Source organism: Zingiber officinale, chromosome 1A (assembly GCF_018446385.1).
Source record: "Zingiber officinale cultivar Zhangliang chromosome 1A, Zo_v1.1, whole genome shotgun sequence".
Classification (NCBI taxonomy): domain Eukaryota; kingdom Viridiplantae; phylum Streptophyta; class Magnoliopsida; order Zingiberales; family Zingiberaceae; genus Zingiber; species Zingiber officinale.
The window spans coordinates 163,379,654-163,394,942 of record NC_055987.1 but is presented as its reverse complement, the minus strand read 5'-3'; the positions used below and the strand labels follow the sequence as shown (position 1 = coordinate 163,394,942).

The following is a 15,289-nucleotide window of genomic DNA, read 5'->3' as shown; positions in this document are numbered from 1 at the left end:
ACTACATAGCTAAGGGTCCCTGACCACTCACATCTCTAGCCCTCTGACACTGTACCCTCAAGACTCACTACTCCAGAGTGGTCGAGGCTGACAGAACACTGAGCAGCTGAGTAAGCGCGACAGGACTAGCTCCACTCCAAACTACCACTCTCCATCAGTGGCCGAATGGACGGCTATAAAAGACTGACAACCCTCTCAACTACAAGGGAGACGATAGTCGTCAGTATGACATGAATGATGAACATGATGATATATATATATAATCATGATACGGACACCGTCATCATCCATGCCACTCTAAATCCACCTAAGTGTCCCACAACATGAGTATAATCATCATGATACCTCCATATATCCCACCAAACATACGTATATAACTACACATGCATAGTCCACCAAAAATCTCCAATAACCTCAACAGACACACCTACACAACCCCACGTGTACAATCAACATGTATCCTCCAGTAAAAACACATCAAACACGGGTATAAACCACAGACATACAATCAACACAACTCCAATCATCACACCGGACAGAAGTATACACGACATACGGATGGACAAGCCTCATATGAATACCACCAACGAAGTAATCCCTACCATACATACTCTACATGTACACAAATACCACAGAGTATAGATAATCCAAAGTGTAGACTGTATAAGAATCAAATAGATCATCACAAGGGTCAAGCATCGGTATCAAGCAGGAAAGCAACAAACGAACACGATATAAGATAAAGCATCCTAAACCATCTCGTAAAACCATGCACTAAGCTCAATAAAATCTACATAGAGGCAAGGAAGAAATACCCGCCTTAAAGTGTAGATCGTGCCAAGTAATCCCGTGTCGAGACGCTCGTCCCGAATCCAAGTCCTGCGATCAATATATATTTTATTTAGCTAATTTCATACGATTCAAATAGCTAAATAAAATTCCTAACCCACTAGGATCACTCTAATCAAACCTGATCTCTGATAAATCCTCCAAATAATCCTTAATCCAACTCCTTCTAAACCAAACATAATCCACAACCATCAATTAATCCAATCAAAACTCCTCATGAATTAATCCAATTCAATTAGTTAACTCTTCTTGTTAACATGCTTCAATTATCCAACCCATAACTCATCCAATCCAAAAATCCATAATCTAATATCAATATGAGTTAAATCAATACATCTACTCACCACTTATAATCTAAGCAAGCATAAAACCCTAGATTCCTTAGAAAACCTAATTTAGCATCATACTAATGAGAATACCATAGGTACATCACTAGAAAACACTCACCTTGAGGTATGGCAACAAACCCAGTAGCTCAACAGCCCTCTACCAATCTCTGCACACAACCACCAAGAATTCCTACATCAATTCTTTCCAAGGTCAGTCCAGGAAACAATTACACAACACTGAATTTGCTGGAACCCTAACAAACAAGATCTTTCTCACCACAACAACCCCTTACCTTCACACCCGTGACCTCCACAGCTTCAAGAGTTGGAGTGGCAGTGATCGGCAACAGTGCAATCCTCCAATATTTCGATCTGATGCCTTCATCCAATCCAGAACAGGAAGAACAGCTAAATGGAGACAATTGAGCAAGATTCAGAGTTAAAACAAATCCAGATGAAACTTACCTAGACTAATCGTTCCCTGGTGGTGGCACTCGATCGAGACTCCAGTACACGGCGAGGCAGCGAGGCCGTGGTAGTGCGACCAACGATCAGAAGAGGTTGCGAGAGAAACACATCGGGTGGGGGAAAGAGTGGTTGTCGGCGACGAATCTGAGCTAGGGCACAGCTTCAAGAACGGCTACGGCATCCCGTGGGTCGATGGATTCCAGCATCACGAACGGGAGAGGGAGGAGGGAGACGGGGCATCAGCAATCGGGATGGAGAAGGAAGGTCCGGTGGCGATGGGCTGGACATCACTGGCGCGATCAAGAATCGCCGGCATCACGACTGAGATGCGATGGGAATCGAGAATGGGAGGAAGGAGAGAAACGCCCGTAGCTTGTCTTCCCTCCTAAGCACTCCACCATCAGCCACGCCGGCGACACCGAGATAAGGAGGAGGAGGAGAATCGCCGGTGAGGATCGGGACGAAGTGGACAGGGGAGGAAGAAGAATCGGGGGAAAAGAGGGGTCCTCGGCGCTTATAAGGTAGGTTACTGTAGCATTAATCCCCAAACCTAATTTAGCTTAATCAAAGCCTAAGTCCACTCCTCAATCAATTCCCACCTTTGGGTATTCCAAACAGACCTCCTCTGTACCCAGAATCTATCCCCCTAAAATGGGTCATACAGACTCCGTTTAAATCCCGAAAAATTTCTAGAAATTCCTGAAAAATCCAATAAGATTTTCCGTCCAATAACATTTATTATTTAATTTTGTGGTATTTTACATTCTCCCCCACTAATAAAAAATTTGGTCCCCAAATTTACTGGTCAACTCAGGGACCCTCCTCCAAGGTATCCACCAATCAACATACTCATATGCCACTCATCCAAGTATCATAAACAAATCTCCAACCCTAGTATCATAAACATATCTCTAAGCATGACAATCCACCTCCAAGTGAATAGTGATGACTTTGTGAGCTATGAGCTCACTCTGCTCCTGTTACTCCCACTCTGCAATCTAGCCAACTGTGGATAAATCAAACACCTCTAAAATCCAAAATCCACTATCAATAAATCCTCCAACACATGATAGAGCGCTCAAACTATCCATCACTCTAAGATGAAAATCTATACTAAAGTAAAGCTCCTAACCCAAAGTCTGCTATAACCTCAGTCAAAACATGATGTGAAATCGCTGATCTCCATCCAATATAACCCTCAGCTAATCTCTGATAATATCCAGCCAGACCACGAAAGGAACAGTGGACCTCCAGTATAAACTACGCCTACTCCCAACTGATAACAGCCTCTATCTCCTGTGGATCCACCGATATCCTCTACTAAACACAACGTGTCCCAAAAACTCGTAAAAGACAATCGCAATACGTACTACTAAATTCACATATAAATGTTCTCGTCGAAACATCTCTAGAACTATGTGAAGCTAGTGTACATGATCCACCTCGGATCGGGAATAGATCACAACATCGCCAATAAAGACAATGAAAACTGATCCAAACCCTATGAATACCAAGTACACTGAGTCCATGTAAACATCTAAGCATGGCATGCCTAAACGGTAACCCCAAGGACTCATAATGTACGTACCACAGGCTTACTCCACCATAAGATCATCAACAACAAGTCTGTAAACTAATGACCAACTACAATCACTAAATCCCTAAATATCACAGACACATCACTCCTCATGTCTCTATCAACCTCAAACACCAAATAGTAGACCATCAAACTAAATATCCACCAATAGATCATCAACAAATAACATATCATCACACCTGATCTCTTAATATCTATCAATCAAAATCATCCTCAACATCAATCAATCATACCGGATAGTCTCCTACACAAAGATAGAGAAAAACGAAAGCATCCAACCCTCAACACCTATTGCCAACAAACTAAATGTATCCATATAGTCTGCCAAATCTCATCATCTCATCCTTTCTGATAATCAAATATCCACAGTAAAAGAATGTCAATCCAAAGTCATAGGGTCACACAACTCGCTGACTAAGTGTCTACCTAACAAAGAGATATATCCACCACCCTCATCATCATCCTATATATGTCCCTCAACAAATACCGATAAAAGGTCAAACCCTCTAATATGAGGTATAGACTACAAGATCTGGTAAAATGATCACGTGGTCAAGGTCTTGAGCCACCTGATAGAGACAATGTTAGCTGAGTCGTCTAACCATTGTCTTGTACCCCATCAAACTGCGATTTCTCCATCCTGAGGCTCAGCAACCTCCAGTATCAAACAATGAACACAAAGATAGAGGAACGCTACAACTAAACAACTGATCAAAATATCTGTCAATCGACGCTCTACCCTCAAAGATCATCATATCCGAATGTACTCTCCAAAATATACCCTTGTAACGGTTGTATCTCAAAGTGTTAAGCACGTAGCTTTACACTTTTCCACACTGTACGGTATCCTATCTGAATGTACCTTCTAAGTCATCCTACCAGGTACAGACAGTCCATAGTCAAAGTCCCCATGGAATCGGATACGACAATCCTCTACAAACTGACTAAGCCGATAATGGTATACGGCCAATTCAGTCCTTTCTACCCATGACGGTACAAGTCACGTACTCAAGTGAGTCTCCCAAATATCTAACCCAACACAAGTAACCCCAAAGATCAAAATCTCTAAAAATAGAGTATGACGATACCCTAATGATCGAACTGCTAAATAAATCGATCGTCAACTAACTGATCTAATAAGGATAAATCAATCCTCGTCAAAAGCAACTAAGGTAAAATCGATCCACCCCTACCCAAGTCAAGGAGGGTAATCTACTAACCTAACCAACAGGAGTAAATCAATACTCTACCAACAGGGTCAATATGAGTATATAAATACCAACCACTATCCAGCTAATAATAACCTAGACTGGTATGTGACCCTAACTCTCAACCAACTAGTCGTAGTAGACACTAAAACAACTAGTAGTATGATATGACGAATCCCCTGAGACTGTAAAACGTTAAAACGTTGATCTCCAGTAGGTCAACCGTGATCAATGATTGACCCAACACATGAAATGCATGGTACAAGCAAATAAGCAGGTACTAACAGAAGAGTACTAACACATGTCATAAGAAACTATCATGGACAACAGTACATATACCAACAGAAATGTATGATAACCATATGCATACATACCTCCTATAGCTTGGAGAAGTCCTGCTGCTGCCTGGTCCAAAAACCCGAAAAGTCACATCAAGAAAACCGAATCACGAAATCCAAAACACGAATAATAGGCATCGTACCTACTCGGATACCGAAAATTGGTATCAGATAAATCTCGAAAATCCAAAACAAAACAAAGCAGGCATCGTACCCGCTCTGATACCACTAAATTGTCACGCCCCCAAAGGAGTCTCTGCCAGACAAAAATCCGGCAGCACCTCCCCAGTACCGGTGACAATCTGAAGCATCACTACAAGCAAAATACATCAGCCACATGCGGCTGGAATATTTATATACACAACCACGCAGTTATAATAACAGCCCACACGGCTGGAATGAAACAATCACAACCACGCAGCTCACACGGCTGTACTAAAACACAGCGGAAAAACGAAGGAAAGCCCACACAACACAAATAAATACAATGCATGCCGGCACGGCTTAAACACAAATACAACACCAAAACCATAGGATAGCCACATGGCTATACGCAAATACAATGCCAAAAATAATAAAAGAATATACAAAAGAAAATAAGCACGGTCTTCGGATGTGACGTAGGACCCGGCAGACAGGATACTCCGAGCGACACCAACCATCTACAAGCTACCTGAAAACATAAATGTATACATGCGGTGGTGAGTATAGGTAACTCAGCGGGTAATAGAAATGATAGTGCATGGTCCATAAACAAAACATGGAGATCAAAAGTATACAGTCTCAGTAGGGAAACAAATAACATGATCATACTATCATAATCAACGCATCTGAACATACCTGACGTGGTAACCCGACATAATCATAACTGACATACAAACTGCACAAACCACTACGGACATAATGGTAAATACATACCCAATCTGAAATCAGCGTAAGGTACCAAGATCAGTAACCTCACTGGATCTGCAACAGACATACCCGTGACACCTGTGCAATATAAATACGACTGCAAATACATGTAAAATAAATGACATGTATGCAGCATGACAACCATATGCAACAATCATATCGCAAACAAATGCAACATACCACAAACACATGCAACTAGTATCTACTAGGCATGTATGCAAATATATCTCCAAAGATGCACCGCGCATCAAATGCCAATGTGCATGCATGCTCCATGGTCACCCCCGCCACCTCTCTAGACACCACGACCCCTGTATGGCCGAGAGGCTTGGGTCCGTGACAAACCGTACTAGCCTCCAGTACAAATACCGCTATAGGCGGCCGAAGCGGACGGTCAGCTAAGTAGTTATATAACTACATAGCTAAGGGTCCCTGACCACTCACATCTCTAGCCCTCTGACACTGTACCCTCAAGACTCACTACTCCAGAGTGGTCGAGGCTGAGCGGCTGAGTAAGCGCGACAGGACTAGCTCCACTCCAAACTACCACTCTCCATCAGTGGCCGAATGGACGGCTATAAAAGACTGACAACCCTCTCAACTACAAGGGAGACGATAGTCGTCAGTATGACATGAATGATGAACATGATGATATATATATATAATCATGATACGGACACCGTCATCATCCATGCCACTCTAAATCCACCTAAGTGTCCCACAACATGAGTATAATCATCATGATACCTCCATATATCCCACCAAACATACGTATATAACTACACATGCATAGTCCACCAAAAATCTCCAATAACCTCAACAGACACACCTACACAACCCCACGTGTACAATCAACATGTATCCTCCAGTAAAAACACATCAAACACGGGTATAAACCACAGACATACAATCAACACAACTCCAATCATCACACCGGACAGAAGTATACACGACATACGGATGGACAAGCCTCATATGAATACCACCAACGAAGTAATCCCTACCATACATACTCTACATGTACACAAATACCACAGAGTATAGATAATCCAAAGTGTAGACTGTATAAGAATCAAATAGATCATCACAAGGGTCAAGCATCGGTATCAAGCAGGAAAGCAACAAACGAACACGATATAAGATAAAGCATCCTAAACCATCTCAGAAAACCATGCACTAAGCTCAATAAAATCTACATAGAGGCAAGGAAGAAATACCCGCCTTAAAGTGTAGATCGTGCCAAGTAATCCCGTGTCGAGACGCTCGTCCCGAATCCAAGTCCTGCGATCAATATATATTTTATTTAGCTAATTTCATACGATTCAAATAGCTAAATAAAATTCCTAACCCACTAGGATCACTCTAATCAAACCTGATCTCTGATAAATCCTCCAAATAATCCTTAATCCAACTCCTTCTAAACCAAACATAATCCACAACCATCAATTAATCCAATCAAAACTCCTCATGAATTAATCCAATTCAATTAGTTAACTCTTCTTGTTAACATGCTTCAATTATCCAACCCATAACTCATCCAATCCAAAAATCCATAATCTAATATCAATATGAGTTAAATCAATACATCTACTCACCACTTATAATCTAAGCAAGCATAAAACCCTAGATTCCTTAGAAAACCTAATTTAGCATCATACTAATGAGAATACCATAGGTACATCACTAGAAAACACTCACCTTGAGGTATGGCAACAAACCCAGTAGCTCAACAGCCCTCTACCAATCTCTGCACACAACCACCAAGAATTCCTACATCAATTCTTTCCAAGGTCAGTCCAGGAAACAATTACACAACACTGAATTTGCTGGAACCCTAACAAACAAGATCTTTCTCACCACAACAACCCCTTACCTTCACACCCGTGACCTCCACAGCTTCAAGAGTTGGAGTGGCAGTGATCGGCAACAGTGCAATCCTCCAATATTTCGATCTGATGCCTTCATCCAATCCAGAACAGGAAGAACAGCTAAATGGAGACAATTGAGCAAGATTCGGAGTTAAAACAAATCCAGATGAAACTTACCTAGACTAATCGTTCCCTGGTGGTGGCACTCGATCGAGACTCCAGTACACGGCGAGGCAGCGAGGCCGTGGTAGTGCGACCAACGATCAGAAGAGGTTGCGAGAGAAACACATCGGGTGGGGGAAAGAGTGGTTGTCGGCGACGAATCTGAGCTAGGGCACAGCTTCAAGAACGGCTACGGCATCCCGTGGGTCGATGGATTCCAGCATCACGAACGGGAGAGGGAGGAGGGAGACGGGGCATCAGCAATCGGGATGGAGAAGGAAGGTCCGGTGGCGATGGGCTGGACATCACTGGCGCGATCAAGAATCGCCGGCATCACGACTGAGATGCGATGGGAATCGAGAATGGGAGGAAGGAGAGAAACGCCCGTAGCTTGTCTTCCCTCCTAAGCACTCCACCATCAGCCACGCCGGCGACACCGAGATAAGGAGGAGGAGGAGAATCGCCGGTGAGGATCGGGACGAAGTGGACAGGGGAGGAAGAAGAATCGGGGGAAAAGAGGGGTCCTCGGCGCTTATAAGGTAGGTTACTGTAGCATTAATCCCCAAACCTAATTTAGCTTAATCAAAGCCTAAGTCCACTCCTCAATCAATTCCCACCTTTGGGTATTCCAAACAGACCTCCTCTGTACCCAGAATCTATCCCCCTAAAATGGGTCATACAGACTCCGTTTAAATCCCGAAAAATTTCTAGAAATTCCTGAAAAATCCAATAAGATTTTCCGTCCAATAACATTTATTATTTAATTTTGTGGTATTTTACAATCCTGTGTACTTTTTTCGACTGAATACTGGAAATGCAGAAATAAAGAATCAAGAGAACAAATATAAGACATTGTCAAGAAACGAAGGCCCCGCGTCGTTCGGCCGGAGGTAAATGGGTCGAGCCAAGCGCTCGAGGATCGAAGACCCAGTACCTTCCGGACGGAGGTAAATTATCCGAGCCAAAATGCTCGACGAAGCAGACCCTGAGCCGTTCGGCCAGGAGTACGTTCTCCAAGCTGGGTGAAAGGGGCATATGGATTATCCGAGCCAAGCGCCCGAATAGCGAAGGCCTCCCAGCCGATTGGATTCGCAAGCAAATGACCCGTGTTGTTCGGCCAGGCACAAAGACTGTTCAAGCGCGAGATAAGTTATGAAGGCCGAGGTCGCTCGACCTGGTAAGGAGTTAGCCTTGAAGGCCGTCTAGCCCAGACGCTAAACCGTAGAGCCGCGCCGATCGGCTATAAATATCCGCGCCGTCGAGCACCGACGTTAAAGATCGAGAGACGAGCCGACGTCTATAAACCTCTGAGCAGTAGACCGACGAGCTCCGTCGTTAAAAATCGAGAGTCGCGCCGACCGGCTATAAATATCCGCGCCGTCGAGCACCGACGTTAAAGATCGAGAGACGAGCCGGCGTCTATAAACCTCCGAGCAGAAGACCGACGAGCCCCGTCGTTAAAAATCGAGAGCCGCGCCGACCGGCTATAAATATCCGCGCCGACGAGCTAGATCGAGCCGGCGTCTATAAACCTCCGAGCAGAAGACCGACGAGCCCCGTCGTTAAAAATCGAGAGCCGCGCCGACCGGCTATAAATATCCGCGCCGTCGAGCACCGACGTTAAAGATCGAGAGACGAGCCGGCGTCTATAAACCTCCGAGCAGAAGACCGACGAGCCCCGTCGTTAAAAATCGAGAGCCGCGCCGACCGGCTATAAATATCCGCGCCGTCGAGCTCCGACGTTAAAAGATCGAGAGTCAAACCCGCGACTGTGAGCTTACTGGACGAAACTAAGGACGCCAAATAACGAGCGTTCGCAAGTACTAAATTGATTAAGTCCGATCGGCCATCAGTTTGCCAATACTTCGCATTCACTGAATGCAAACAGCATAGCCAAGCGCTAAACGATTTCGAGGAAAACAAGTCAACTGATTAACCCGATCGGTCATCTAATGGGGAACACGTCGAGCTTAACTGACTCTACGAATAAGCACCAAACAGACAAAAGACGGCAATGAAGGGCAAGCAAAAATAGAGGCAAAAGAAGACAATTACGCCGATCGGCTCATGCAAAAATTTTACATCAGCAGATGAAATACAGAAAGTACTGAGAAGAACTCGCTTCACTCCGGGTCCTTAAAATTAAAAAAGGCGTCCGGGATATCGTCAATCATAGCCGCCAGATCTGAAGAGGGAATGCTCAGGTCAGCAGGAAGGTGCCCCCCCTTCTTCAAGTACGCCATGGTGACCTTGACCGCTTCGGCGAAAGTGGAGGAGACGTTGCCACCGAACTTTTCGCCGAACCTCTCCGAGCGGAGGTATTCTTGGCGCGCTGCTGCTAGGCGACTCGGCTCCCCTTCCTTGTACTTTCTGAAAGCCGCTCGGGAAGCAATTAGTGAATCTTGGAGGACTTTCTGGTCCACCTCCGCTTTAGTGCGTTCAGCGGAGCGCCCATCCCGTTCGGCAGCTAGTTGGGCTTCCAGATTCTTAGATTGCTGATCTAGGGCTCGGACTTCAACTTTCATCTTGTCCAGATCAGCAATCGCCCGCTTCTTCCGGCTACTGGCGCGCTTCACGTCTGCGTCACGTTTCTTCACCAGGCCTTCAAGTCGAGCCACCTCTGTAGCCAGGTCAGCGACCTTCTTCTGTTCGGCCTCACGGACTTGTTTCTCCCGCTCGGCTGATGGACCCCCCGAGACTTGGAGTTTTTCCATGAGATCCTCCAGCTCGGCCAGCCGATGGCTAGTGGCGATTTGCTTGGCCCAATGCTGTAAGGGAAATAATAAAATCAGAAACCAAACAGTAGCAGGGCACGAGAAGAAAAATGAACCTACCTGAGTGGCCTGCTGTATGTGGTTATCACCAAGCTGCTTGGGCGTCATGAGGGCCACCCGAATCTGAGCGTCCTCAAAAAGCTTGGCGAGCGGACCCCTCAAGGTTATCTCATGAACGGGGCTTGAAGGCCGATCGGCAGACAATAAATATTCCTCCGATGGGAATCGAAGGGTAGTCTTGACGGTCGGGTGGCCGGACGGCACTTCCTCAGCCTCAGTCGCCTGACCCGAGGACTCCCCAATGGTTGAAGTTTCGCCCAACCGTCGTAAGCGACGATGAGTCAGTGGAGGAGAGCCAGAGGGCTGTGCGGTGGGCGAGGCCACTGAGGTCCCGATCTGCGAAGGCGTGCGATCGGGTGAGCCAACCTCGATCGGCGCTTGTGGTTCGCCTTCTTGGGTCGGCGGAAGGCTGGGGCCTCTTCGACGCTTCCGCCGAACTTCCCGCGGTGAATCCCCGGCCGGGGGGACTCCCAGCTCGGCTGGGGCAGAGGAAATAGGATCCGCCTCGACCTCTGTTGAAGCGAATGGAGTAACTTCTGTTTCAGGGGCGGACTGCGTCCCCCCCTCTCCTGTAGCTTCCGGGCGACTGGGGATTAGACCCCGCTCGGCGAGTTCTTTTTTTGTATCTGCCTCAATCTCCACGGCTTTCAATTTCAGATGATCAGTAGCCTTGGAGCGCCACATGACTTCAGCTGCAAGGGAAAAAATTAAAATCAGTTAGACAAAAAAGCCGAAGTGAGTAAAGAGTCATTACCCATGCGGTAGGGAAGATTGGCCCAAACGGGGGATAATCCAAAAATGTACAACACCCCCTTGAGAAGCAACTGGTCGACTTTGTACCGCTGACCGGATAACCAGTTTGCCGCATGAAGGTAGGCTGGATTGCTTCTGAATTTGCCGAGCTCCGGCTGGGTCGGCACAGCGGTCTGCCATTTAGTTCCTCAGGAAGTCGTATATAGAAGAAAAACTCCTTCCAGTGCTTGTTGGAGGTCGGCATATTATCAAAAAATTTGAAGCCTATTCTACTTTGGAAAATAAAGGTGCCCAATTCGGATTGTTTGGGGTAGAAGAAGAAGTGGAATATTTTGGGGTCAAGTGGAATACTATGCAGCCTAAAGAGGACGACCACCCCACTCAACAGCCTAAAGGAATTCGGCACAAGTTGGCCGAGCGGGATGCGGAAATAATTACAAACTTCCAAAATAAATGGATGGGTAGGAAATCTAAGGCCGCCCTGGAATTGGTCTAGAAAGAAGCAAATGGTACCGATCGGCGGGTTATGGGGTCGATCGGTCGGGTCGGCTATAACTATTTCATGGTCGTCCGGGATCCCGTACGTCCGAACAAGACGCCGAGCGCCCTCCTCGTCAAATTTACTTTCCATACCCATATACCATGGACCGTGAACATGGGTAGCGGGTTCGGAAGAGCTCGCCATCTCGAAGAGACAAAAGGATAGCAGCGAAAGAGAGGTGAAATGATTAGGAAAGACCTAGTAAGCGAGGAAAGAAGGCTCACTAAGAAGGAGATGGGCGGAGAAGATCGCCGGTGAGATGGTAGCTGCCGAAAAACGGGAACTGGATCGCCGGAGGCCGCCGCAGCAGAGGAGTCAGGAGGACAAAGCACGAGCAAAGATGCGGCGGAGGAGGAGGACTAAGGCTTTATACGGCCGAAGTCGATTGGCCTCCACCGTCCGATCCAGGTCACGGGAAACAAGGACACCATCGGGCCGTCCATTTCAAAACAATCGGCGTCCCATCGTACGGATCATCACCGCCACGCGAGAAGAGCCACGTGGCGCTCTGTCACCAGGCGCAATTAATGCGCCCATACCGCGCATGCTTCGACTTAATGAAAAGGATTTGCGTGATTTTCGAGAAGATTTAGACAAGCAAACATCTACGTTGAGCGCCAAGACATTCAAAACGAAGAACCGAGCGGCTGAATTTGGCATAAGGGCCGAACGGCTCAAAGGATATTATAAGCGACGGTAAGGCGACGACCGCCCGCTCGGACACATAGTCCAGTCAGTCGGACTCACTGCCTCCTTCGACTAGACTTGAAGGGGAGGCAAGTGATCCGGCAGTAAGAATGGGGGACCCACTTCCTGAAGGGTCCCAGCCTGAGGACAGATGGAGGGCTGACTAAGCGGGTAAGGGCCGCGTCGTGCAGTTGAGCGGGGCCAGATATAACCCAGCCATCGGCTTGGGTTTTCGACGCCAAGGTGGGTGTCTGCCCGGCTGGAACCGAAGGGCCGAGCGGGTGTCTGCCCGGCTGGAACCGAAGGGCCGAGCAGGTGGTCCGTTCGGCCAGGATAAGGGCGAGGATACAAAGGTTAGCCGAACGGCCTATTCGTTCGGCTCGGGATATGGGATGTCAGCAAAGGCATGTTTAATGATTATGTCGTACACAAGATTTCACGATAGAGGATCTTGCCGTCACATCATGGAGAGGTTGATACAGTAGCGGTATGACCTTATGGATGCCCTTCTGACAGACCCATACCTGGGCATGGTCGAAAGCAGGTGATTGCTTTGATTGGCGTGCCCAGGCTCCTTCGAGAGGTCTATATAAGGTCTCCATTTCTTCAGGGGAGGTACACGAGTCTTCTGTTTCTAAGCCACCTCTTTGTTATTCCTCGCCTGACTTGAGCGTCGGAGGGCCGTCGCCGGGACACCCCTCCCGGCTCGGTTTTGTTGCAGGTTCGCCGGAGCACTCGAGGATCTAGCAGGGAGCGCCACATCCCCAGCGTTCGTTGACCCCTGGTTCGGACAGGATCACAACCATTTTGAATAGACTCTGTTCTAAGTACCCTTTACCTACGAATACACCATTTTTTGTAAGTACAAAGTTGTTTGACTGGAACACTAGTCTGAAACCGGCCTTAACAAGTGCTGATCTAGAAACTAGGTTTTTCCTGATGTCGGGAACATGGAGCACATCAATGAGCGTTAGCTCTTTCCCAGACGTCATTTTCAGAACAACTTTCTCGAGTCCGACAATCGAGGATGTCATGGAATTGCCCATATAGAGCTTTCTTCCACTTATCAGAGTATACTTGGAGAACATCGCCTTATCAGAACAGATATGATAGGTTGCTCCAGTATCGATCCACCACTGCTTCGGGTTATCCACCACCATGTTGGCTTCAAACACGATCGCAGTGAGATCCAATTCCATGTCGTCAGAAGTTATGACTTGGTTCACAGCGTCCTTCTGACTCTTGGTTGGTTTCTTCGGGCGTTTGCAATCCTTGGACATGTGTCCTGGCTTTCCGCAGTTGTAGCATGTGCCCTTGAATTTCTTGCCTTAAGAGTTCTTTTTGGATTGCTTCGGCTTTAAAGCTTTTGGCTCAGCCAGATTGGACATCTTGTCGATTGCCCACTTTGTTCCTCTGGAGTCAGACATCTTTCAATTATCTTCCTCTATTCGTAGCCTCAGGATTAGGTCTTCAAGTCTCATTTCCTTTTGCTTGTGCTTTAGGTAATTTTTGAAATCCTTCCACGACGGAGGGAGTTTCTCGATTACCGCGGCTACTTTGAACAACTCGTTCAGCTTCATGCCTTCGGCATCCAGATCATGCATTATCAATTGCATGTCTTGGACTTGAGATGTTACGCTCTTGGAATCCAGCATTTTGAAATTCAGAAATCGACCGACGATGAATTTCTTCAACCCGGCGCTTTCGATTTTGTATTTCTTTTCAAGTGACTCCCATAGAGATTTTCCCGTCTCTATTGAACAATACACGTTATACAATGTGTTTTCCAATGCGTTGAGAACATAGTTACGGCACAGGAAATCTCCATGTGACCACGCATCGCATGTAGCCTTACTATCGGAATTACCTTCCGTAGCAGCTGGCGGGTCTTCATGCAAAAATCGTATGAGGTTTAATGTTGTCAGGTAGAATAACATCTTCTGCTGCCATCTTTGGAAGTTGGCTCCGTTGAACTTTTCCCGCTTCTCTCTGGTTGGAATGGTGGTTGGAACGTCGTTGATTCTAGCCATCAGTTTGCACGAAGCAAATTCGTCTTAAAAATGTTGAGTCCTTTATTGCTGATGCAAACTGAGTGCAGGCAGAATGATGGTATACCATCATTTTCGGCTAAGTCGAGGCTAGAGTTAGACTCTATCTCTTTAAGACGAATTTTCCCCACCCACGGTGCTCACGGAATACGACAATCGTCTCCCAAGATACAACGACTTTTATCTTGCGATAGCAGCACTACAAATCGCAAGACCTCTGAATCGAGGAAGCTTCTTGAACTCTCCAATGCAAGAATGCAATGTTTGCTGTGCTTGGAAGGAAGTGAGTGAATGAATGAGTATGTGAGGGACTTTATTTATACATATGAAAGGGTATAAGAACCTCTTGGTTCAATTAGATCTCATCCATCCATTTCAAAATGGGTGATGTAGATCGCATCCTTTCCTAAGAGGCATACTACCTCTTCATTAAATGTACCCTTTAATCATCCAAAAGATATTTAAACCTTTTTGATTATCTTTTCATTTATAATTTCTAACATGTGTTCCAATAGTTCAGGCATTCAAGTTAGTTTAATTCCCTTAATATCTTGTCTACATTGCATGGTTAAGGTTTTCACTATTTAGCTGGATTAGAGGATGAACGTATTTTAATTAGATTAGAATGTGTTGCTTTATATTTCTTTGAATTGTTGTAATTGTAGTTTCGTTTGCCTTGAGTTACATTAGTTGCA

General features: G+C 46.0%; 2 long non-coding RNA genes across 2 annotated transcripts; both read right to left on the bottom strand.

Moving 5' to 3' along the window:
• Nucleotides 1-840: 840 nt before the first annotated feature.
• LOC122038245 lies at nucleotides 841-2,372 on the bottom strand. Its single transcript, XR_006127822.1, has 3 exons — nucleotides 1,472-2,372; nucleotides 1,297-1,368; nucleotides 841-879 (listed from the first exon to the last, which is right to left on the bottom strand). It is a non-coding gene; the product is annotated as an uncharacterized LOC122038245 (long non-coding RNA).
• Nucleotides 2,373-6,943: 4,571 nt separating this feature from the next.
• On the bottom strand, nucleotides 6,944-7,742 carry LOC122011968. Its single transcript, XR_006120071.1, has 3 exons — nucleotides 7,575-7,742; nucleotides 7,400-7,471; nucleotides 6,944-6,982 (listed from the first exon to the last, which is right to left on the bottom strand). It is a non-coding gene; the product is annotated as an uncharacterized LOC122011968 (long non-coding RNA).
• Nucleotides 7,743-15,289: the final 7,547 nt, after the last annotated feature.